Source organism: Balearica regulorum, chromosome W, assembly GCF_011004875.1.
Source record: "Balearica regulorum gibbericeps isolate bBalReg1 chromosome W, bBalReg1.pri, whole genome shotgun sequence".
Lineage (NCBI taxonomy): Eukaryota > Metazoa > Chordata > Aves > Gruiformes > Gruidae > Balearica > Balearica regulorum.
In genome coordinates, this window is record NC_046219.1 from 17880052 (window position 1) to 17902692 (window position 22641).

The 22641-nt window shown below is 45.1% G+C and overlaps 1 protein-coding gene and 1 long non-coding RNA gene across 7 annotated transcripts in view; both read left to right on the forward strand.

Annotated features, from left to right (window-relative positions):
* The window catches only part of LOC104638524 (growth hormone receptor), a 240184-nt gene that overhangs the window by 143912 nt on the left and 73631 nt on the right, over positions 1-22641 (forward strand). The window contains exon 1 of one of the 4 annotated variants that reach the window (XM_075738981.1): positions 10000-10075. The exons of the other annotated variants lie outside the window; for them this stretch is intronic. The gene's annotated coding sequence lies outside the window, so the exon portion shown is untranslated. Of the gene's footprint in view, positions 1-9999; positions 10076-22641 lie in introns of those variants that run through there. 4 annotated transcript variants of the gene reach the window in all.
* Positions 1-22641, forward strand: part of LOC142599218 (uncharacterized) — a 159113-nt gene that overhangs the window by 21580 nt on the left and 114892 nt on the right. The window lies entirely within an intron of this gene.

A 22641-nucleotide genomic window follows, 5' to 3' on the forward strand; every position in this document is an offset into this window, starting at 1 on the left:
AATACCCCCTTTGGCTAGTTTGGGTCACCTGTCCTGGCTGTGTCCCATCCCAGCTTCTGGTGAAAATTAACCCTATCCTAGCCAAACCCAGGACACTGCTGCATCAGGTTTTCATGTGTAAGCTAGAGCGGAGCAGGTTTGGGACTTGCAGCCTCTTGCCAGCTGGATGCTGACCCCACACAGTCTGTGTCCTCAAGGTGCCTCAAGTGCAAAGGCCACAGTAATGACAAGGTAATTTCTAATAGGTGTGTAATTACCATAGGTAAATGGGTCTTGTGCCCTATGGATTTGAAAACATAAGACCCATTTTCACAGATAATGAAGACTTTTTTCTTAAGTCAATAGAACTTAAGTGCCTAAGAATTTAGGTTGCTTTGAATATGGGGAATTGTGTGATTTTGAAAATTTAGTTTAATTTAGTTAATTAGGTACATGAACAAGAGACAGTACTGCTTCATGAGTGGATCACCTACTTCTGTGCAATAATAATCATGGTTCAAGAAAAAAATAAGAGCTTATATTCATGTACACATATACAAGTTGTGTTTGAGATATTTACATTAATATAACTACAGTGTTTCAAATACATATCCAGCACATACCTAGCTATTTTAGTTTACTATACCTGCTGACATCAGAAGTGGTTGAGGGGAATTGCTCCAGACACAGGTTGCAAAACATTTAGGAAGCAAAATAAGTTTTATCTGCTTGTTCCTTCTCTACAACTAATGAGTGTAGGTCACATAAGGACATAGAAGAATAAACTGGGAATTAGTCCCAGTTAATAAAACAATACATAAGTTCAAGCAGTTCCAAAACTAATTTTTTCCCAGTGAAAAGAAATGGGAAATGTCTTTTATCATTTTTGCTACTAGATCAAAGTTTGTTCCAGAATATTACAGCTATGCTAATTCATCCTCTGAAGCAGGTTTAGAGGTGCATTCATATTTAATGATAGCACGATAAAAATATTTGAGTGAACTTTTTTTTATACAATGATAATTCTAGGAGCTACAAGCCTGAATTTATTGTTCTTTTTATCTAATCTGATTTTAGAAATGCATTTCATTTTTTAAATTATTGTATGGAGCTGTTATGCTCAAATGCTCTATTTTCCTCATTTTTATGTAAGAAGTAGGATTAATTATTTTCCCTTCTGAGACATATCAAATCTAATTTTTACTTCCATCAAAATGCCCTTTTGTTATGCTGTTGTCTCCTCACTTATTGTGCTTGGACATTTTGTGTGCATTCCACATCCAGATTAAACCATCTAAGTTTAGGTGTGCACTGAGCGTCAAAGCTCCCAATTATAGAGCTAGGGATTGTATCTGTAACCCATGTATAGGGCTTTAGTATCATTAAAGACACCCTTGGGCACCTGAGACATCTGCATGGGACTCACAGAGATGACACAGGCCCTGCAGGACATCTGTATCCTTCTGGAATGGCCAGAAGCTTAAAGAGCATTTTTATGAAGCTTAAGATCAGGTATCTCAAATGTCCCTGAACATCTGTTTTCAGGCAACTAAATCAACTCCATCAGCTGTTCTTTGTTCCAGGGACTGTATTGACTAGCTCTCCATTGACTTCATGGAAGCTTGGACACCTAAGGATGAGACTCATCCATGTATGAATCATATGGATATCCTTTAGGTATCCAAAAATTCTGCATGAGACTTGTAGATAGGGCATATGACCTATAGGAGATTCATGCCTTTTGAAGCAGAGGCTGGAAGACAGGCAGAATACCCTAGGCAGTCTGAGATAGCTACAGATGTTTAGGCATTTTGCCCTACCTTGCATAAAGAGAGCTAAATATAGGTGTCTTCATTTTGAACTGAGTCTCACCCTTATAGCTGCCTTGTTTGGGTATGCATAATTCTGCATGCTTTCTACTGGGTACTGCTCAGCCATATGCTGTAAGTCTTCTATTGCCAGCCAAGGTGAGGGGGTCTTCTTACTGGAGTGACAGGATAACAGTTGGGTTCTTGCTGTCACCATGAAATTAAGTAGCAGATGGATGTTGTCTAAAGGCATGGATTTGACTTCTGTGACACACAGAGGAATTAGTCTAAGCAGTAAGGTGCCATTGAATTGCAGTGTATTCTCTGCTGAGAAAGGGAAATTTGTCCATCTGTTCATAGAGTTAGGAGGTACCAGGGACTTCGTTGCCTGGCCTGAAATATTCAGAAAAAAAGATCAATAGCTGTGTGGGATTTTGGCTGAAAACATGTTTTGTGATTTAGGCAAACTCAAATTTTATAGATTGCAGTTAGTGCACTGACAAGCTGTTTCTCATACATGAAGGTGTGGTGAGTTGACCCTGGCTGAGGGCCAGGTGCCCACCAGAGCCGCTCTATCACTCCCCTCTTTCATTAGACAGGGGAGAAAAGGTACAATGGAAAAAAAACTTACGGGTCGAGATAAGGACAGGGAGAGATCATTCTCCAATTATCATCACGAGCAAAACAGACCGAACTTAGAGAGGGAATTCATCTTATTTATTACTAAGCAAAACAGAGTAGAGCAATGAGAAACAAAGCCAAATCTCAAAAACACCTCCCCCCACCCCTCCCATCTTCCCGGACTCAACTTCACTCCCGGCTTCAACCTCCGCCCCGCCCAGCGGCACAGGGGGACGGGGAGTGGGGGTTATGGTCAGTTCATCACGCGGTGTTTCTGCCGCTTCTTCATCCTCAGGGGGAGGACTCATCGTTCCCCCGCTCCAGCGTGGGGTCCCTCTCACGGGAGACAGTCCTTCACAGCCTTCTCCAACGTGAGTCTCCTCCACGGGGTGCAGACCTTCGGGAGCAAACTGCTCCAGCGTGGGTCCCCCACGGGGTCACAAGTCCTGCCAGCAAACCTGCCCTGGCGTGGGCTCCTCTCTCCACGGATCCACAGGTCCTGCCAGGAGCTTGCTCCAGCGTGGGCTTCCCACGGGGCCACAGCCTCCTTCAGGTGCCTCCACCTGCTCCAGCATGGGGTCCTCCACGGGCTGCAGGTGGAATCGCTACACCCCCTCATCCTTCTTCCATGGGCTGCTGCAGGGGGACAGCCTGCTTCACCAAGGTCTTCACCACGGGCTGCAGGGGAATCTCTGCTCCGGCGCCTGGAGCACCTCCTCCCCCTCCTTCTGCACTGTCCTTGGTGTCTGCAGATGTTCTTACATCTTCTCACTCCTCTCTCTGGCTGCAAAAGTGCTCTCTAACTGTTTTTTCTCTTTCTTAAATACGTTATCACAGAGGCGCTGATTGGCTTGGCCTTGGCCAGCAGCGGGTCCGTCTTGGAGCCGGCTGGCATTGGCTCTGTCAGACAGAGGGGAAGCTTCTAGCAGCTTCTCACAGAAGCCACCCCTGTAGCCCCCCCGCTACCAAAACCTTGCCACGCAAAACCATCACAGAAGGGTATTTATTTTTAATTACTTTTTTGATGATCAGGAAGACTAGATGTATTTGCATATATAACGATCTCAATCTTGTTAGGAAGTGACAAAAAATAATGAGAAAGGGCAGAATCTTTCCTTAGCTTAAGCCACAAACTCTCTTGCCTCCTCTTGGTAAATAATAGTACTATAATATAGTTGATAGTCATTTGTTCACTGTGGTAATTTTCTCTTCTTAATTCTTCTAACTGGTGTGTCTTTGCTAAGGCCTTTCTCTATGTTACCTACTTTCTCAATTACATGCAACTATAGAAGTATGGAACACAAGCCAAAGCAGAATTGGCAGTAAAACCTGAAAAGTTCAAAATCGCGATCAGTTTAGTGCATCCTGTTTTATGTGGACAGGGGCAGAACTGTCAAGAATGCAGATTTAAAACTTTTACCTGCAGCCAAAGCCTTTAGAATAGTTGCCTTATTTCCAGAAGTTTAAATATCTCTGAGCAAGAAAAATGTTCCATTATGTAGTGGAAATTGCTACAGAGCCATTCCAGGAGCCAGGATTGAAAAATTTGGCACAGGGAAGTGTAAGTTATACCACTCTGATTTGGCTAAGCCATTTTGGCTACAGGGAAGATTCAGTTTGGCAGAGAGCAAAGTAGTATTTCCATCATCAATTTCCATTGCGATTAGGCATGGCTTTGATGGCTAGTAGAAAAATTTGAGGGAAGGCCTTGAGTCTATGCACTTTTGAGTTACTTTTAGTGTTCTTGCTTCCTAGCCAGTAGTATATATTTCAGATAAGCCATTTATCTGGGCCAATGTGACGGTATCTATGCTCTCTCACTGAGAAGAAAGGATTTCACCTTGTCTTTTTTCTGTGTTGGGTGCATACATGATATTTTAACAGGAAGGGATCTGGGATTTCTAAGAGTGGAGGGCACATGCTGGAAATGAGTTGTAGACAGGCCTTTATTTTGTAAGAAAACACAGAAAATAAAAACATAGTGCTGAAATTTTCAGATATAGTAGCCTTAAATTATGCCCCTAAAAATCCATATTTAGGCTTGTAACTGAGTAGATCCAATGGTTCAAATGTTAACCTGGATTGCAAGAGACTTGTCTCCTTTGTCCTTTCCTCCAAATCACATCTGTGACTCCAGCATTTACTGAAGAGTTTCAAGCCTTTGGATATCTTCATTCACAAGCCTGCCAAAAACACTTAATGAACAATTGGCTTCAGTCAGTTGCCCTGCAAAATAACATATTGAATTGGGTTTGTGTGGCAAGGTGTTGGTAGTGGCGGGGGGCGCTAACAGGGGTGGCTTCTGCAAGAAGCTGCTAGAAGCTTCCCCTATGTCCGATAGAGCCAATGCCAGCTGGCTCCAAGACAGACCTGCCACTGGCCAAGGCCGAGCCAGTCAGTAGTGGGTGCACCTGAAGGAGGCTCTGACCCCATGGGAAGCTTGCACTGGAGCAGGTTCCTGGCAGGACCTGTGGACCCATGGAGAGAGGAGCCCACGCCAGAGCAGGTTTGCTGGCAGGACTTGTGACCCCATGGGGGACCCATGCTGGAGAAGTCTGTCCCTGAAGGACTGCATACCATGGAAGGGACCCATGCTGGAGCAGGTTGTGAAGAACTGCAGCCCGTGGGAAGGATCCACGTTGAAGAAGTTCGCAGAGGACTGTCTCCCGTGAGAGGGACCCCACGCTGGAGCAGGGAAGGAGTGTGAGGAGTCCTCCCCCTGAGGAGGAAGGAGTGGCAGAGACAACGTGTGATCAACTGACTGTAACCCCCATTCCCTGTCCCCCCGTGCTGCTCGGGGGGAGGAGGTAGAGAAAATTGGGAGTGAAGTTAAGCCTGGGAATAAGGGAGGGGTGGGGGGAAGGTGGTTTTTTAAGATTTGGTTTTATTTCTCATTGCTCTACTCTGATTCGATTGGTAATAGATTAAATTAATTTTTTCTAAGTTGCATCTGTTTTGCCCATGATGGTAATTGCTGAGTGATCTTGTTGTCCCTTTAAGTCAAGTTCGTTAGCCCGGTGTGCAATAAGACAATCTTACACACAGAGACAAGATATTGTTTATTCCATATTTGCGCAAAGATGGGTGCTAGGTAGTTTCCCACAAAGCTAGCACACCGGTTACAGTTACACTGTATATTTATACAGTCCAGGGTGTTAGTCCTGCCTACTATTCACACCTTCTAAACTACAATTGGTTAACTCTTTGCTCACTTTGATTTAAAGACACAGTACCTTCTAAATTCACTACACATGTTCAGCGAGTAGGGGTCTTTATCTGGGAGGGGGTGTTTTTAGCACTGGAGGTGTGGTTTTCGTATTATAATGAGACAGTTCACTCTAAGGACACCAATTAGAGGACTTTTGCTGACTTTTCGCTCTCAAGGATGTACATCTCCTTGTCTTTAGCAAGTCTTCCTCTGTTCAAGGTTCCTTTGCTACATCTTATCTAAGTATACCTCGTTCTAAATACATTTGACAGTTTCAAGGACGGTCCTCCTGTTCTCAAATCCCTAGTTATCTTATTCTCAAGCAATAAACAATAATGAATACACAGCTCAGAATGCACAGTCCAAATGTTAACTCCTTCTTTCGTATTTCAGACAACAATCTCTCCCTGCCCTTATCTCGACCCACGAGCCTTTTGTTATATTTTCTCTCCCCTGTCAAGTCGAGGAGGGGAGTGATAAAACAGCTTTAGTGGGTACCTGGCATCCAGCCAGGGTCAACCCACCACACGTATATGCCACAGTTTTCCCATACAGTTATCTCTGTTATCTTTAACATTCCTGCTATTGTGTAGATTTTCTTCATTGCTCCTTAGTTGCTGTCATATTTTCTTCTCTTTTAAACACAAACTCACCAATTTGCTGTCCTCTGCTGGGTTTTCAGGTCATTTGCAAAAATTAGCCATACCTCTGTAGTTAGTCAGAAGTCAGTCATTCTGCCTCTCAGCTGCAAAGCTTGTAATCCTAATGTACATCTTTGCTCTCCTAAGCAGATCCATAGACTGCAGCCAAGCCACCAACATATAGACTGGTCCTCCTGTGAACCAGAATTGTTCCTTCTTTAGCAGGGATGAGCTGTACCCAAAAGTGTTGGCTCACAGCAGCCAGTTGTGGCTTGTTTTTGGAGGAGAAGCAGTGAGGCTAGTTTCAAATGTGAACTTTAGCTTACACATGCAATTAAGTCCGTGTATTTAAGGAGGAAGATCAGATGATGGAGATTATGCAAAAACATGCACAGCAGTTTGTTACCACTATCTAAGCAGCTAACAAGTGAGAAAATTCCTAGTTAAAGTTTTTACTTTAACTTCTGTTTTGATATTTTAAATGTAGTTGTATATTTCATGACATTTAAACAGTTTGTACTGCATTAGCCAAATGAACTCAGTTAATAAACTGACTGTGCATCAGGGGAAGGAAAAGTAGCTCAAGCAAATAAACACTAATCCATATTATAAAAGCATATTGCATGAGTTATAATGAATCATTTCATGCAATGGAGCACATGAAGAGCAAATTGCTTTCAGTACTACCTATCTGTAACAGGAAAAAGAAACCATTGTTACTGCACATTCATAGCATACAGTGAAATGACCATGGGAAGGGGTGACATTTTTTCATTAATTTAAACAACGATACAGTTATTGTGCAGTAACTTCCACTGCCTGATTTAAAATATAAGGAATTTTTAGAATCAAAAGACGGTCTGCAATGTTGCACCTTTTCTTTCCATTCTGTGCTCTTCAAAAGTGACAGTCAGGATCAGATTGGAAACAGAATAAAAGCGTGACTGGGAATTGGAGAGCCATCATTGAACAGACTTGGTTCCTACCAGTATAAATGTGAGAGCATTGTTTGCACCTCAGCAATGTTTCAACACACCTGGGTGTTCTCTTCAGCTGTTCCAAGGGATCAGAAATAAAAGAGAAACATTTTAGAGTAGGAGTTCACAAGGTGCCATCCTTGAATCACACAGAGAGACTCCAAAAGCTTTGTGCTCGTCACCACCCTCAGCAGAACTAGATGATTTTCAGGGTTGCAGCAGAACTTCCAGCACAGTTGGCGGCTCCAGTTCCTGAAGTACTCATCTGGAGGCCTTGCACAATTCTTGATCAAATGGGCTCTGGACGGTCCACCAGTTGGTTGTTTCCAACCTTGGCTGCTCCCTCATTCTTCTCTGTTACACTTTGTAGCTGAGTTACTGGTACCCAGGTGATTATCCACTTCCAAGGATGATGGAAAGGGGAACAGGAATGAGATGGTGCTGGGGAATTTGGCTGTTGTGTTGGAAAGGTGCTAAAAATGAACTATGGAAGAAGAATAGCCTAGGGATGTGTGTTGGGTTTGCATGGCAAGGTTTTGGTAGCGGGGGGGGGGGCTATAGGGGTGGCTCCTGTAAGGAGCTTCTAGAAGCTTCCACTGTGTCTGATAGAGCCAATCCCAGCTGGCTCCAAGACAGACCTGCTGCTGGCCAAGGCCAAGCCAATCAGCGCCTCTGTGATAACATATTTAAGAAGGGAAAAAAAAAACCAAACCAGTTGGGGGGGGGAAGTTTTTGCAGCTGGAGAGAGAAGTGCGAAGATGTAAGAAATTCTGCAGACACCAAGGTCAGCGCAGAAGGAGGGGGAGGAGGTGCTCCAGGTGCCGGAGCAGAGATCCCCCTGCAGCCTGTGGTGAAGACCATGGTGAAGCAGGCTGTCCCCCTGCAGCCCATGGAGGAAGGATGAGGGGGTGTAGAGATTCCACCTGCAGCCTGTGGAGGACCCCACGCTGGAGCAGGTGGAGGCACCTGAAGGAGGCTGTGGCCCTGTGGGAAGCCCACACTGGAGCAAGTCCCTGGCCGGACCGGTAGACCCGTGGAGAGGGGAGCCCACGCCAGGGCAGGTTTGCTGGCAGGACTTGTGATCCTGTGGGGGACCCATGCTGGAGCAGTCTGGTCCTGAAGGTCTGCACCTCGTGGGAGAGACCCATGCTGGAGCAGTTCGTGAAGGACTGTACCCCGTGGGAGAGACTCCGTGTTGGAGCAGGGGAACGATGAGAGGAGTCCTCCCCCTGAGGATGAAGAAGCAGCAGAAACAACGTGTGATGAACTGACCATAACCCCCATTCCCCGCCCCCCCCCCCCCCCCCCGTGCTACTGGGTGGGAGGAGGTTGAAGCCGGGAGTGAAGTTGAGCCCGGGAAGATGGGAGGGGTGGGGGGAGGTGTTTTAAGAGTTGATGTTATTTTCTCATTGCTCTGCTCTGTTTTGTTTAGTAATTAATTAGATGAATTTCCTCTCTAAGTTCAGTCTGTTTTGCTGGTGATGATAATTAGTGAGTGATCTCTCCCTGTCCTTATCTCGACCCAAGCCTTTTGTTATACTTCTCCTCCCCATCATGCTGGGGGAGGGGTGAGCGAGTGGCTGCGTGGTACCTTGCTGCCGGCTGAGCCTAAACCACGACAGGATGATGCTGTACATGAGAGGCAGAGCTATGGACTACCTGTAAGGACTCTTTAGCTTCTGAATTTGGAAGAAGTCCTGGTATTTAAGAAAGCTTTTTCTCTTCCTGCCTGTTATACAAACATAATGTAAAATTAAGTAGTAACAGCAATGGTTAGTTTTCTGCAGAACTTCCAGAAAACTGTGAAGACTTTTTTTCCAGAAGTACAGGATTTATTTATTTTATTGTTTTTTACAGATAATTAAAAATCTTTTACAAAGTAGGTAATTCCATGCTAAGAGGCATAGAATCACCATAAAATAGGCTTTCAGTATATCATCTAAAGAGCCATGCATAATTTCTGTTCCGTCCTGTGTTTCATTCCCATTAAGTTGGTCAAGGAGATTTACCTGGGAGTTTCAAAGAATGCAGTAGGAAACTGTTAAATATTAAGTGTAGGTGGGAATTTATCACTTATCAGCCTTGGCACCAAAGAAGTGGGATGTAGCAAATCTGACACCAATTTTAAAAACAGACTCAAGGAAATTGCACACCAGAAAATTTGTCTTTTGGGCAAGGCAAGTTGGAAGAAACTTGAAAAAAGCATAGATTGGTAAATGCATGGATAAATATGATCTATTTGGAAGTCTGTATAAGTCATGTTTCTTTCAAAAGACACTTAGTGTCTGTCACCCATAGCTACTGACTCAAAAAATATTTCAACAAGAATACAGAAAATAGTTCTCCCTACAATGTGGATCTTCGGAGAGCCTTTGATACAGCACTGTAGCAAAGGTTCTTTAAAAAGTGCCAAGGGCTAAAATGGAAGGATTTCCATGGATTAACAATTAATCAAAACAGGAAACAAAGGAATAAATTATCAGCTCCCACAGCAGAAACGTATAAGGATATTTCCCTTTTACAGTCCACACAAGCAGAAATTAAATTGACAAGATCTCTTCTGCTTGGAAAGCTCCGTGGTGGGACAGGACAGAAAACAATGCAGTCCTGCATGGTGCCAAGGGAGTGAAAGAGTGAGCAGGAGCCCTCCGGGGGCTGCTGGAGCCCCACATCCATGCATACAAACACTTGGCACTGCACTGCTGGAGTGATGGAGTGCACTATGACTGGGGCAAAAGATCCGCCGAGACTGAGAAGCTCTTCATGCTGTGAAGATCTATCAAGCCGCTTCACAGGAAAAACACTTGCATCTAGGGCAGCTCCACAAGTAATGAAATGGATGTGAGATCAATAACTTATTATCTTTCCTTTCTGACTCCATAGCATTTGCACAATAGAAAGCTGTCGAAGTTAATCAGAAAAAAACAAGGTATCTCCTGTTACTCTTGGCACATGCCTTCAACGTACCTAGGGCCATTCAGAATTAAATTAAAGTTCTTGCTGGATTATGCCATGCTTTGCAGAGGTAGAAGACAAGACTTTGCTCTTGAAAGGATGCACTGGGAGATCTTTGGGGTATCCAGCTGTCACAGCTGAGACTATTTAACCTCCCATTTCTGGCCAAGCCAGTTAAGTAGTTGCATCCTTATCTACAAAAATACTTGCAATAATATTGCAGAGCCCTCCTGAACGAGACTTAATGTTATGAGAGGTATCAAAGACAAAACCAGTGGAATTTAATGTGGTTGCCCAAAATATCCAACTGCTATTGTCTACTTTCCCAAGGCCATGAACATTGCTCATTGTTTGAAGTAGGTTTTTCTCCAGTTTGCTCTTTCTTTCCTCCACAAGTCAAGAAACATTTATTTTTTTACCAGGAATAGCATGCTTTACAGAATCTGGCACATTTGCATGTGGTGCAATCTTGTGAATGTTTTCTTGAGATAAGTGAGTGACAGCTTCCAGGTGGTGTTCAGCAGGAGGTGAGGGCTTCTTTCCAGAAGTGATGACCATCTCAAAATAATTATATCCTCCTTGCAGAGCTCCCAGCCTGACATGTTATCTTATCCTCCCAGTACAGCAAGACTGATATTCTGCTTCACCAGTTTATCTAACTAATAGACTTAAGTAGCAGTTCTAGTTACAGGACAAACCATGCAAGGATTACATGTATCAGTGTTAGTGTTTGGTCTGCCTTGTCCAAATTTCTAACAGAAGGCTTGATTGTAAATTATTGTTAAATGTTTTTCATTTATGAGGTCTTGTTACTGCTGCAATTCAACATGGATTTTTTTCCCATTTGTTAAACCAAAAGTGCAATTTTTCTTAAGAGAATAAGGCTCAATTTTCATCCTGTTTAGAGAAGTGTCAACAGTTAATGTCTTGCTATTTAATTTCATTATGTCCTGTCCTAGTTATTGACTAGGATAGACTTAATTTTCACAAGAAGCTGGGAGGCATCACAGCCAGGACAGCTGACCCAAACTAGCTGAAGGGATATTCAATACTATGATACCATGCTCTGGATATAAGGGGGGCTGTCCGGGGAGGAGTGGTGGCTACTCAGGGACAGGCTGGGCATCAGGCTTCTGGGTGGTGAGGAAATTGTAATGTGTATCACCGGCTTTGTATATTCTAAGTACTGTTGTTGTTATTTTCCTCTTCCTTTGTTGTCCTAGTAAACTGTTCTTATCCCAACCCATGAGTTTTATCTTTTTCTTCCAATTCTCCTCCCCATCCAATCAGGGTGGGTAGGCAGGGAGCAGATGAGTGAGGCAGTGTCCATGTGGTGCTTAGCTGCCTACTGGGGCTAAACCATGACAGTCCTTTTTGGCACCCAACATGGGGCACAAAGGGTTGAGATAACAGATCTGACACGAGCGTGTTAAAACAAAGTTGTTATATGCATTTATTATATTAGTGAAATAGTCACTGCTCACAATGATGTTTTCTTTGTTCACATGGTTGTGTTATGTAAAACCTTACTTGCTGTATGTATTCCCTGTGACATTATTTATCACCTCTGGGAGAGGGATCAGGATTCTCATTTTGTTCTCCTGTGTAGTAGCGACTTATGATAACATCACTGGTCATGAAGTTAAGCTGGTATTTGTATGTGGCATTGCTGTCATGCCCATACCTCGGACAACATCTCTCGGAATTCATTAATAATCACACCCAACCTATGGGGAAAATGGGAGGTATACTTTCTCCCACTTATTCACCTCCCTTTTTCTCTCATAGAATCATAGAATCATAGAATGGTTTGGGTTGGAAGGGACCTTAAAGATCATCTAGTTCCAACTCCCCCTGCCATGGTCAGGGACACCCTCCACTAGACCAGGTTGCCCAAAGCCTCATCCAACCTGGCCTTTAACACTTCCAGGGATGGGGCCTCCACAACCTCTCTGGGCAACCTGTTCCACTGCCTCACCACTCTCACTTTCACACCTTAGAAAGTGTAAAGAATTTGTTCCTAACATCTTCACACCTTAGAAAGTGTAAAGTAAAGAATTTGTTCCTAACATCTAATCTAAATCGACTCTCCTTCAGCTTAAACCCATTACCCCTTGTCCTGTCACTATACTCCCTCATAAACAGTCCCTCACCATCTTGCCTGTAGGCCCCCTTCAGGTACTGGAAAGCTGGAATTAGATCTCCCCGGAGCCTTCTTTTCTCCAGGCTGAACAACCCCAACTCTCTCAGCCTGTCCTCATAGGAGAGGTGCTCCAGCCCTCTGATCAGCTTCGTGGCCCTCCTCTGGACTCACTCCAACAGCTCCATGTCTCTCCTGTACTTGGGGCCCCCAGAGCTGGACGCAGTACTCCAGGTGGGGTCTCACGAGAGGAGCAGAGGGGCAGGATCACCTCCCTCGACCTTCTCGTCACACCTCTTTTGATGCAGCCCAGGACAAGGTTGGCTTTCTGGTCTGCAAGCGCACACTGCCGGCTCATGTTGAGCTTTTCATCTATCAATACCCCCAAGTCCTTCTCCTCGGGGCTGCTTTCAATCCATTCCTCGCCCAGCCTGTAGTTGTGCTTGGGATTGCGCCAACCCACGTGCAGGACCTTGCACTTGGCCTTGTTGAACTTCATGCGGTTCGCAAGGGCCCACCTCTCCAGCCTGTCCAGGTCCCTCTGGATGGCATCCCTTCCCTCCAGCGTGTCGACCCCACCACACAGCTTGGTGTCGTCAGCAAACTTGCTGAGGGTGCACTCGATCCCATTGTCCATGTTGCTGACAAAGATGTTGAACAGTGCCGGTCCCAGTACTGACCCCTGAGGAACGCCACTCGTCACCGTTCTCCACTTGGAGAATTGAGCCATTGACCACAACTCTTTGCGACCATCCAGCCAATTCCTTATCCACCAAGTGGTCCATCCATCGAATCCATGTCTCTCCAATTTAGAGACAAGGATGTCGTGCGGGACAGTGTCAAATGCCTTGCACAAGTCCAGGGAGATGACGTCAGTTGCCCTTCCCTTATCCATCGACGCTGTCACCCCATCATAGAAGGCCACCAAGTTTGTCAGGCACAATTTGCCCTTAGTGAAGCCGTGTTGGCTGTCACCAATCACCTCCTTGTTTTCCATGTGCCTGACCATAGTCTCCAGGAGGGTCTGCTCCATAATCTTGCCAGGCACAGAGGGGAGACTGACCGGCCTGTAGTTCCCTGGGTCTTCCTTTTTACCCTTCTTAAAAATGGGGGTTATGTTTCCCCTCTTCCAGTCAATGGGAATTTCGCCAGACTGCCAGGACTTCTCAAATATGATGGAGAGTGGCCTGGCCACTTCATCTGCCAGGTCCCTCAAGACCCGCGGATGCATCTCATCAGGTCCCATGGACTTGTGCACCTTCAGGTTCCTTAGATATTCTCGAACCTGGTCTTCTCCTACAGTGGGAGGTTCTGCATTCTCCCAGTCCCTGCCTTCTGTGACCTGGGCAGTGTGGCTCAAGCATTTGCCAGTGAAGACTGAGGCAAAGAAGTCGTTGAGTACCTCAGCCTTCTCCATATCCTGGGTAACCAGGTCACCCATTTCATTCCGGAGCGGACCCACATTTTCCCTCATCCTCCTTTTATCACTGACATACCTATAGAAACTTTTCTTGTTGTCCTCAACAACTCATGCTGTCCTTAACAAGGACAACTGAGGCTGGTTACAACAGCTTTTGAGAATTTTGAATATCCTTGGTATGTTAAAGACAGCATGCACTTATTGCTATGACTCCTGAATGTGTTCCAGGTCTTCTTTAGGGTTACAAAAACTTCTTTGAAGAATACCACCCAGAGATCTGCCCTGAGGATGGATAGTCATGGGTGGCATGGCATGTGGGAGAATATGGGCAGGTATCTAGTGAACTTCTCACTTCCAATGGTCTGTAACTTCACTCTCGAACAACTATAGGACCCTGATAAAGGGATAGAATATTTGAAAGGAAAATGCTGTGGCTGTTCCAAGGAGGCACAACTTCCTGCGTTGTGCTGGGCCCTGGCCACAGTCTACTAAACACTGCTCTATAGTAGGCAGCACCCTCAGGGATAAGAAAGGGAAAACAGAGCGACAGGCACTGCAGCTACTCAAACCCCAGCGACAGGCACTGACACTACTCAAACCCCAGCGACAGGCATTGCAGCTGAACAAAAAAAAAACTAATCCATGCAGGTATCAGTCACCCCTATACAGAAGAAGAAATAAAAAAAAAAAAATCAGTTTGCTTAGTAAAGAATGATGACAACCTAGGACCATCACCTGGTCCCTGAGTGAGCTGCAAGATATGCAAAAATATTTCAGCCACCCTTCGGGCAAGCACATTGTTACCTGGCTGCTCCAATGCTGGGATAACGGGACCAGAAGCTTGGAATTAGAGGGTAAGGAGGCCAAGCAGCTAGCATCCCTGTCTAGGGAAGTGGGCAATGACAGGGCAACTGGGAAGAAGGCACAGGCCCTCAGCCTCTGGAGGTGACTCCTGTCAAGTGTGAGGGAAAGGTATCCCTTCAGTGAAGATGTATGTCATCCAGGCAAGTGGACCACCATGGAGAGAGGTATCCAGTACCTGAGGGAATTAGCCATGTGGGAGATGGTTAATTATGACCTGGACAATGCGCAGTTACTCACAGACCCTGATGAAGTCCAATACACACAACCCACGTGGCAGAAGTTTGTACAGAGTGCACCATTGTCGTACATCAACTCATTGATAGTAATGGACTGGAAAGTCGAACAGGCACCAACAGTGGATGAAGTGACTGGCCAGCTCTGGCAATATGAAGACAGTCTCTCTTCCTCCCTCGTATTTGCTGTGGAGAAACTGTCCTGGAAGGTCCAGGAACTTCGAGAGGATATCTCCTTTTCCCCACATGTATGGACCAGTATCTCAGCTATTAGGAGTAAGCATTTCTCTCCTCACGAGAGGATATACGGGGTACATATCATGAGGCACCCTGTGGTTTTACCTGCGTGACCATGGAGAGGACATGAGGAAGTGGGATGGAAAACCTACCTCAACCCTGCAGGCACGCATACATGAGCTGCAAGGCAAAACAGTCACAACAGGGGATTCTTCCAAGACAAATGCCGCTCCTGTTTCCAGCAGGCAGTCTCCCAGACCGAGTGGAAGGCCTACTTGTATGTATGAACTGCTTGAAGGGACCACTAAGTCCTTTTTGCAAGAAGTGAGTAGCGAATATGATGAGTAGGATTAGAGGGGCCCTGTCTCCAGCCAGGTGGAGGAAAAGGACAACTGGGTTTATTGGAGTGCATGGATCTGATGGCCTGGCATGTCAGATCCACAAGAGTATAAGGCTCTAGTGGACACTGGTGCACAGTGCACCCTAATGCCACCAAGCTATGAAGGGGTGGAACTATTTCTGGTGTGATGGGGGGATCCCAACAGTTGACTCTGCTGGAGGCTGAAGTGAGTCTAACTGGGAATGAGTGGTAAAAGCACCCCATTGTGACTGGCCCAGAGGCTCCGTGCATCTTGGGCATAGACTACCTCCGGAAAGGGTATTTCAAGGACCCAAAAGGATAACAATGTGCTTTTGGTATAGCTGCTTTGGAGACAGAGGAAACTGAACAGCTCTCTACATTGCCCTGTCTCTCAGAGGACCCTTCTGTTGTGGGATTGCTAGGAGTCGAAGAACAAGTGCAAATTGCTACCTCATCAGTGCACTGGTGGCAATATCGCCCCAACTTAAACTCCCTGATTCACATCCATAAGCTGATTCGTCAACTGGACAGCCAAAGAGTGATCAGCAAGACTCAGTCACCCTTTAATGGTCCCATATGGGCAGTGAAACATCAGAAGACTTTTGTGGCCTGAATGAAGTCACGCTGCCAATGAGTGCTGCCATGCCGGACATCCTAGAACTTCGATATGAACTGGAGTCAAAGGCAGCCAAGTGGTATGCCACAATTGATATAGCTAAGGCATTTTTCTCGATCCCTTTGGCAGCAGAGTGCAGGCCACAGTTTGCCTTCACTTGGAGGGGCATCCAGTACACCTGGAATCGACTGCCCCAGGGGTGGAAACACAGCCCCACCATTTGCCATGGACTGATCCAGACTGCACTGGAAAAGGGTGAAGCCCCAGAGCACCTGCAATACATTGATGACATCATTGTATGGGGCAACAGAGCAGACGTCGTCTCTGAGAAAGGGAAGAAAATAACTGAAATCCTTCTGAAAGCTGGTTTCACCATAAAACGAAGTACGGTCAAGGGACCTGCACAGGACATCCAGTTGTTAGGAATAAAATAGCATGATGGGTGTCATCAGATCCCAATGGATGTGATCAACAAAATAGCTGCTATGTCTCCACCAACCAACAAAAAGGAGACACAGACCTTCTTAGGTGTTGTGGGTTTCTGGAGAATGCACATTCCAAATTACTGTCTGATAGTAAGCCCTCTCTATCACATAACCCAGAAGAAGAATGATTTCAAATGGAGCCCTGAGCAACGGCAAGCCTTTGAACAAATTAAACAGGAAATAATTCATGCAGTAGCCCTTAGGCCACTCTGGGCAGGACCAGATGTGAAAAATGTGCTCTACACTGCAGCCAGGGAGAATGGCCCTACCTGGAGTCTCTGGCAGAAAGCACCAGGGGAGACTCGAGGTCGACCCCTGGGGTTTTGGAGTCGGGGATACAGAGGATCTGAGGCCTGCTACACTCCAAAGGAAAAGAGATATTGGCAGCCTATGAAGGGATTCAAGCTGCTTCAGAAGTGATTGGTACTGAAGCACAACTGCTTCTGGCACCCCAACTGCCAGTGCTGGATGTTCAAAGAGAGGGTCCCCTCTACACATCATGCAACCGATGCTATGTGGAGTGAGTTGCACTGATTACGCAGCAGGCTTGAATAGGAAACCCCAATCGTCTAGGAATTCTGGAAGTGATCACAGACTGGCCAGAAGGGAAAGATTTCGGAATGTCGCCAGAGGAGGAGGTGACACGTGCTGAAGAAGCCCCACCGTACAATAAACTGCCAGAAAATGAGAAGCCATATGCCCTGTTCACTGATGGGTCCTGTCGCATTGTGGGAAAGCATCGGAGTTGGAAGGCTGCTGTATGGAGTCCTACACGGCAAGTTGCAGAAGCTGCTGAAGGAGAAGGTGAATCGAGCCAGTTTGCAGAGGTGAAAGCCATCCAGCTGGCTCTAGGCATTGTCGAACAAGAAAAGTGGCCGATGCTCTACCTCTATACTGGCTCATGGATGGTGGCCAATGCCCTGTGGGGGTGGTTACAGCAATGGAAGCGGAGCAACTGGCAACGCAGAGGCAAACCCATGTGGGCTGCCCCACTCTGGCAAGATACTGCTGCCCAGGTAGAGAAGCTGGTTGTCAAAGTACCTCATGTAGATGCCCACGTACCCAAGAGTTGGGCCACTGAGGAACATCAGAACAAGCAGCAGGTAGATCAGGCTGCCAAGATTGAAGTGGCTCAGGTGGATCTGGACTGGTAACATGAGCGTGAATTATTTATAACTCGGCTGTCAAGGAAGAGATGCAACATATAGATGGGCCCGTGATCGAGGGGTGGACTTGACCTTGGATGCTATCTCACAGGTTATCCATGAATGTGTAACATGTGGTGCAGTCAAGCAAGCCAAGTGAGTAAAGCCTCTGTGGTATGGAGGACGATGGCTTAAATATAAATACGGCAAGGCCTGGCAGATCAATTATATTACACTCCCACAAACCCGCCAAGTGGTGGAAGCAACCACTGGATGGATGGAAGCATATCTCATGCCCCATGCCACCACCTGGACCACTATCTTGGGTCTTGAAAAGCAAGTCCTGTGGCGACATGACACCCCAGAAAGAATTGAGTCAGACAACGGGACTCATTTTCGGAACAACCTCATAGACACCTGGGCCAAAGAGCATGGTATTGAGTGGGTGTATCACATCCCCTACCATGTACCAGCCTCTGGGAAAATCCAATGATGCCATGGATTGTTGAAGATTACCCTGAGAGCAATGTGTGCTGGGACCTTCAAAATTGGGATACACATTTAGCAAAGACCTGGTTAGTCAACTCTAGGGGGTCTACCAATCGAGCTGGCCCTGCCCAGTCAAAACTTTCACATGCTGTAGAAGCAGATAAAGTTCCTGTAGTGCACATAAAGTGTATATTAGGGAAGACAGTCTGGGTTAGTCCTGCTTCAGACCAAAGCAAATCCATCAGTGGGATTGCTTTTGCTCAATGACCTGGGTGCACTTGGTGGGTGATGTGGAAGAATGGGGCAGTTCAATGTGTATGTCAAGGGGATTTGATTTTGGGTGAGAATAGCCAATAAATTAAATTGTATGATGTTAATTGCTAAATATCCCTGCCATTGTGTGTCATCACTACTACAATTGCTATGTGCTGTATCAATGATATTACGGCAAGAAGCACCCAAAATTTATGAAGGATGAGCTTTCATGAAACCAAGCAAAGTGCAGCGATGATGGAACTGGAACTGACTTCAGCAATCAGCACCCAGCCGATTCCTCAAAATTGACATCTTCAACCTGCTAAACCGTGGGCGTAGGCCGTGCCAGATATACCAGCTGCGAGCTCTGGATGCAACATGCAACAATCCAACACCACACACCATCTCTCCTGCCCTCAATGACTGTTATGACAGATGGAGCCCAAAGTCATGGATTAAATTAACTCAATGGACATTTTAGAAGGATGGCTCATAGACTAAGGGAATCATATCTGCATGTGTACATATATATCTCTCTCTCAAAGACAGGAATGAGTGGTGGTGATTAATTGGAAAAGTTAGGATCTGGGAATGATGTAGATGGTATAGAATAAGGAGTGAATAATGTCCTGGTTTTCAGCTAGGTTGGAGTTAATTTTCACAAGAAACCGGGAGGGGTCACTGCCAGGACAAGTGACCCAAACTAGCCAAAGGGGTATTCCGTACCATATGGAGTCATGCTCAGCATAAAAGGGGGCTGGCCAGGGAGGAGTGGTGGCTGCTCAGGGATGGGACGGGCATCGGGCTTCAGGGCAGTGAGCAAATTGTATTGTGTATCACCTGTTTTGTATATTCTAAGTACTGTTGTTGTTATTCTCCTCTTCCTTTTCTGTCCTAGTAAACTGTCCTTATCCCAACCCACGAGTTTTATGTTTTTCTTCCGATTGTCCTCCCCATCCCATCAGGGGAGGGTGGGGACAGGGAGGAGTGAGCTAGTGGCTGTATGGTGCTTAGCTGCAGGCTTGGGCCAAACCACAATAATCCCCTTGAAATCCCTTAATATACATGACTTTTGACCATGACAATACTTTGCACTTCCATGGGTTTCACATCTTGGCAACCTCCAAAGATGGTGAAATATAATTAAGATCTCCATAATCCTAATATACCTGTATATACGCACTGGCTTTCTATAAACAGTGTTATTTTTCCCAAAGTCATAGCTATCCCTAAAAAATATAGAATGTTAGGCTTGGTATGTGGCTCTTAACCCCCTTTAAAGAACAGAAGTTGGGACCAATAGAAAAAATAAATTGCTTACGTTGATAGGACTTCTGTTTTTTCAAACAGAGATGGTCTCTGTTTTTCTACTTGCCTATGGGAATCCCATCATGCATTCAATTGCAGTTTATGAAAAGCCGCTATAATCTTTTAACAAATTCTTTTAGAAAAGCCCTGAATCCATTATATCTCTCCTTTATTAGAGGTAAGCTGCCCTGACTTATATAGGTGGGGAAGTCCCACAGCATTTCCTGGTTGTTTGTTAACATAATACACTGTAGCTTTTAAATACAGCATGTTAGAAAGGCACATGAATTTTAGAAAAATGCATAAGAAGAAATCCTCCTTCCTTTAAATCAGGGCAAGGCTTAGATCATAGATAAGGAATAAAAATTGTTCCTAACTCCATATTTGGGATGGCTACAGGATGGACATGTCCCTAGGAGGAACAGAGCTGGTGTACTCAAATCCTTGCAGCCCAACACATGGGATGTGTCAGGAAAGCTTCTGTGTGGAGCACTCAGGCTATCCTGACTTCTCAAGTGGAGTTTATTTCAGTGCTAAGATATGAATGCGATTTTACTGATTAAGCCTGGGGTTTTTTTTTTGTTTGGTTGTTGTTTTTTTTAATTAGTCGATGGTTCCCACACTGTTGGTGTGAAATTACCATTTTAATTTTTTTATTGTTTCCTGGAGGAAATGTGCCCCAGTTACCTGAGTTGTCACTAGCAGCGGTACCTGCCATGGGTCTCAGCAGAAAGGCAAAGGTGTGGCAATAACCTGAGCTCTTCAGATGAGACTGAGGCATGTTGACAGGAACAAGTGAGCTTCCAAAGCCATTTATTTGTCCTAAAGTAGGCAAAATCCCTGTGACTCCAGGAAGACTAATAGTTCTGTAATAACAACATTGGTCTGAAACAAGCTTTCAGTGTTTGGCTGTGCCACAGAAATTCCTCTGTGTCCTTGGCAAATTGATTAATATCTGTGTCCCATCTCCCTAGCTGTAAAGTAAGAAGGCACTTTAAGGATAAACTCCTTAATTTCTTTGAGTTGATCAGATATTATGGTGATGAAATTGCTGAGGTTATGCAATATCCTCTGTCAACAGCACTGCATTTATTGTGCAGAGCAAAATGATAGAAAAATATATTTCTTCTTCCAATACTCATGAAGCTGGTGGACTGCCTCCTTCACCAAGGCAGGAGAAGGTGGTTGTGTGTTTGTCAGGAGGTAGGGGACAGCACCAGCAAGCAAAGAAAATGCTGCAAGTTTCCTCCAGCACATATTTGCTTTTTGCATAATTCTGCATACTTGCAGAAACTGCTTTTCTTCCAACAGGCAAGGACTTGTACTAATGTGAGTCCAAAACTAATTGTTGCCATGGGAAACTCTGAAATGGCCACTCACCCTTTTATATTTAAACAGAGTTGTGTTCAGACATATTCTTCAATCTGTGTGTTAATGTATGCACATAGTGTGTATATGTTTCTTCCCTGGTGTAGCATGGTCAAGTTGAGATAGGAAAGGTTGCTTTTAATGTTAAAGATTTTGGTAGCGTCAGCAGCACCTGGAACACTGTGTCTGTGGCACTGCTCAAGTAGCTGAGATAGAGGGCTGCTTCGAGTTGCTTCAATTCATTGATGTGCTCAGAGCATATAGAAAGACACAGCCAGTCCTACAAAATTTTCACTTCAGTTGTTGCCCACTGTGACCCTCCAACCTCTCTCCCTACTGAATAATATGATCCAAAAATAAAAATGGAAATGCTGGAGCTTTTCAAAGAAGGTATTTTGTTTTGAATTTTGAACCCATTTTTCCCCTTTTCTTGTACTCAGAAAAGACTGTATTGTCCTGTGTGAAGTTTTCTGCAATACTTCTACCATGAGACTTACACCTGATTTAGAAAATCTCAGATCAGATGACTAAAGTTTGGAAAAGTTGTATGTGACCCGGATGCTCATGGTGGCAGGTAGTGGCTGAGGCATCTCTGCTGGGATAGAAGGGGGTGCCGCTGATCCATGGTTTCTGCTAACCAGCAGGTGCTTGTGGAAGGGGCTTGTACAAGCAGGGGCTTGTATCAATTCCAGAGAGACTCTTTGACAGGTTAAATTTTACTTTTTTTAAGCTGCTTAGTTTCTGAAAGCTTTTAGATATGCTATTGAAGCCAGGCTGCTTGCTAGCAAGCTGCATTAGAAAATCACTAAGGTCAAGAACTGTAACTGTTTCTCTATTTGGGTGTCAGCAGAGCAAGGACTTCTCTAAGTGTAGCTGCACCACCATCCTTTGAGAGGATCCGTGTGAAGCACATTAAAACATATTGATGAAATGTTGTGGAAAAGGCTGCATTGTCACTGGCTGAGCTGCGCATTTGCTTTGGACTGTGAATTTGGGACTGTTTAGTGAGACGAAAGAAACACCAACACTACAGTACAATGTTTGGCTTCCTGGCCTCAAAACAGTCTAATCTACCAATTCCCTCTGTGTACCCAAATACTGACTAGATTAATATAAATGTCAATTATAACTTTGGTTAGGACAGAAAGCAAACACTTGTTCCTGTCTGGCATTTCTGTGATGTGCATGACCACTTTTAGCACCAGCAGGTCCTTTCCTAAATAAAGGATGAGCCACAGATGTCACATGAGCATGGGCCTTAGTGATCCCTTAACTGTGTAGCTTTGCATCTTTTTTCAGGGTGGTCCCCTACTGTCCTCCCTTTTTATTTTGGTGGGGTTTTTTAGTCTGAAAAGATGGAGACTGTACATGTTATTAAACTAATTCGGTTATGATGGATGTGCACCAAATTGGGTGGGAGTGTTGATCTGTTTGAGGGTAGGAAGGCTCTGCAGAGGGATCTGGACAGGCTGGATCAGTGGGCTGAGGCCAACTGTATGAGATTTAACAAGGCCAAATGCCGGGTCCTGCA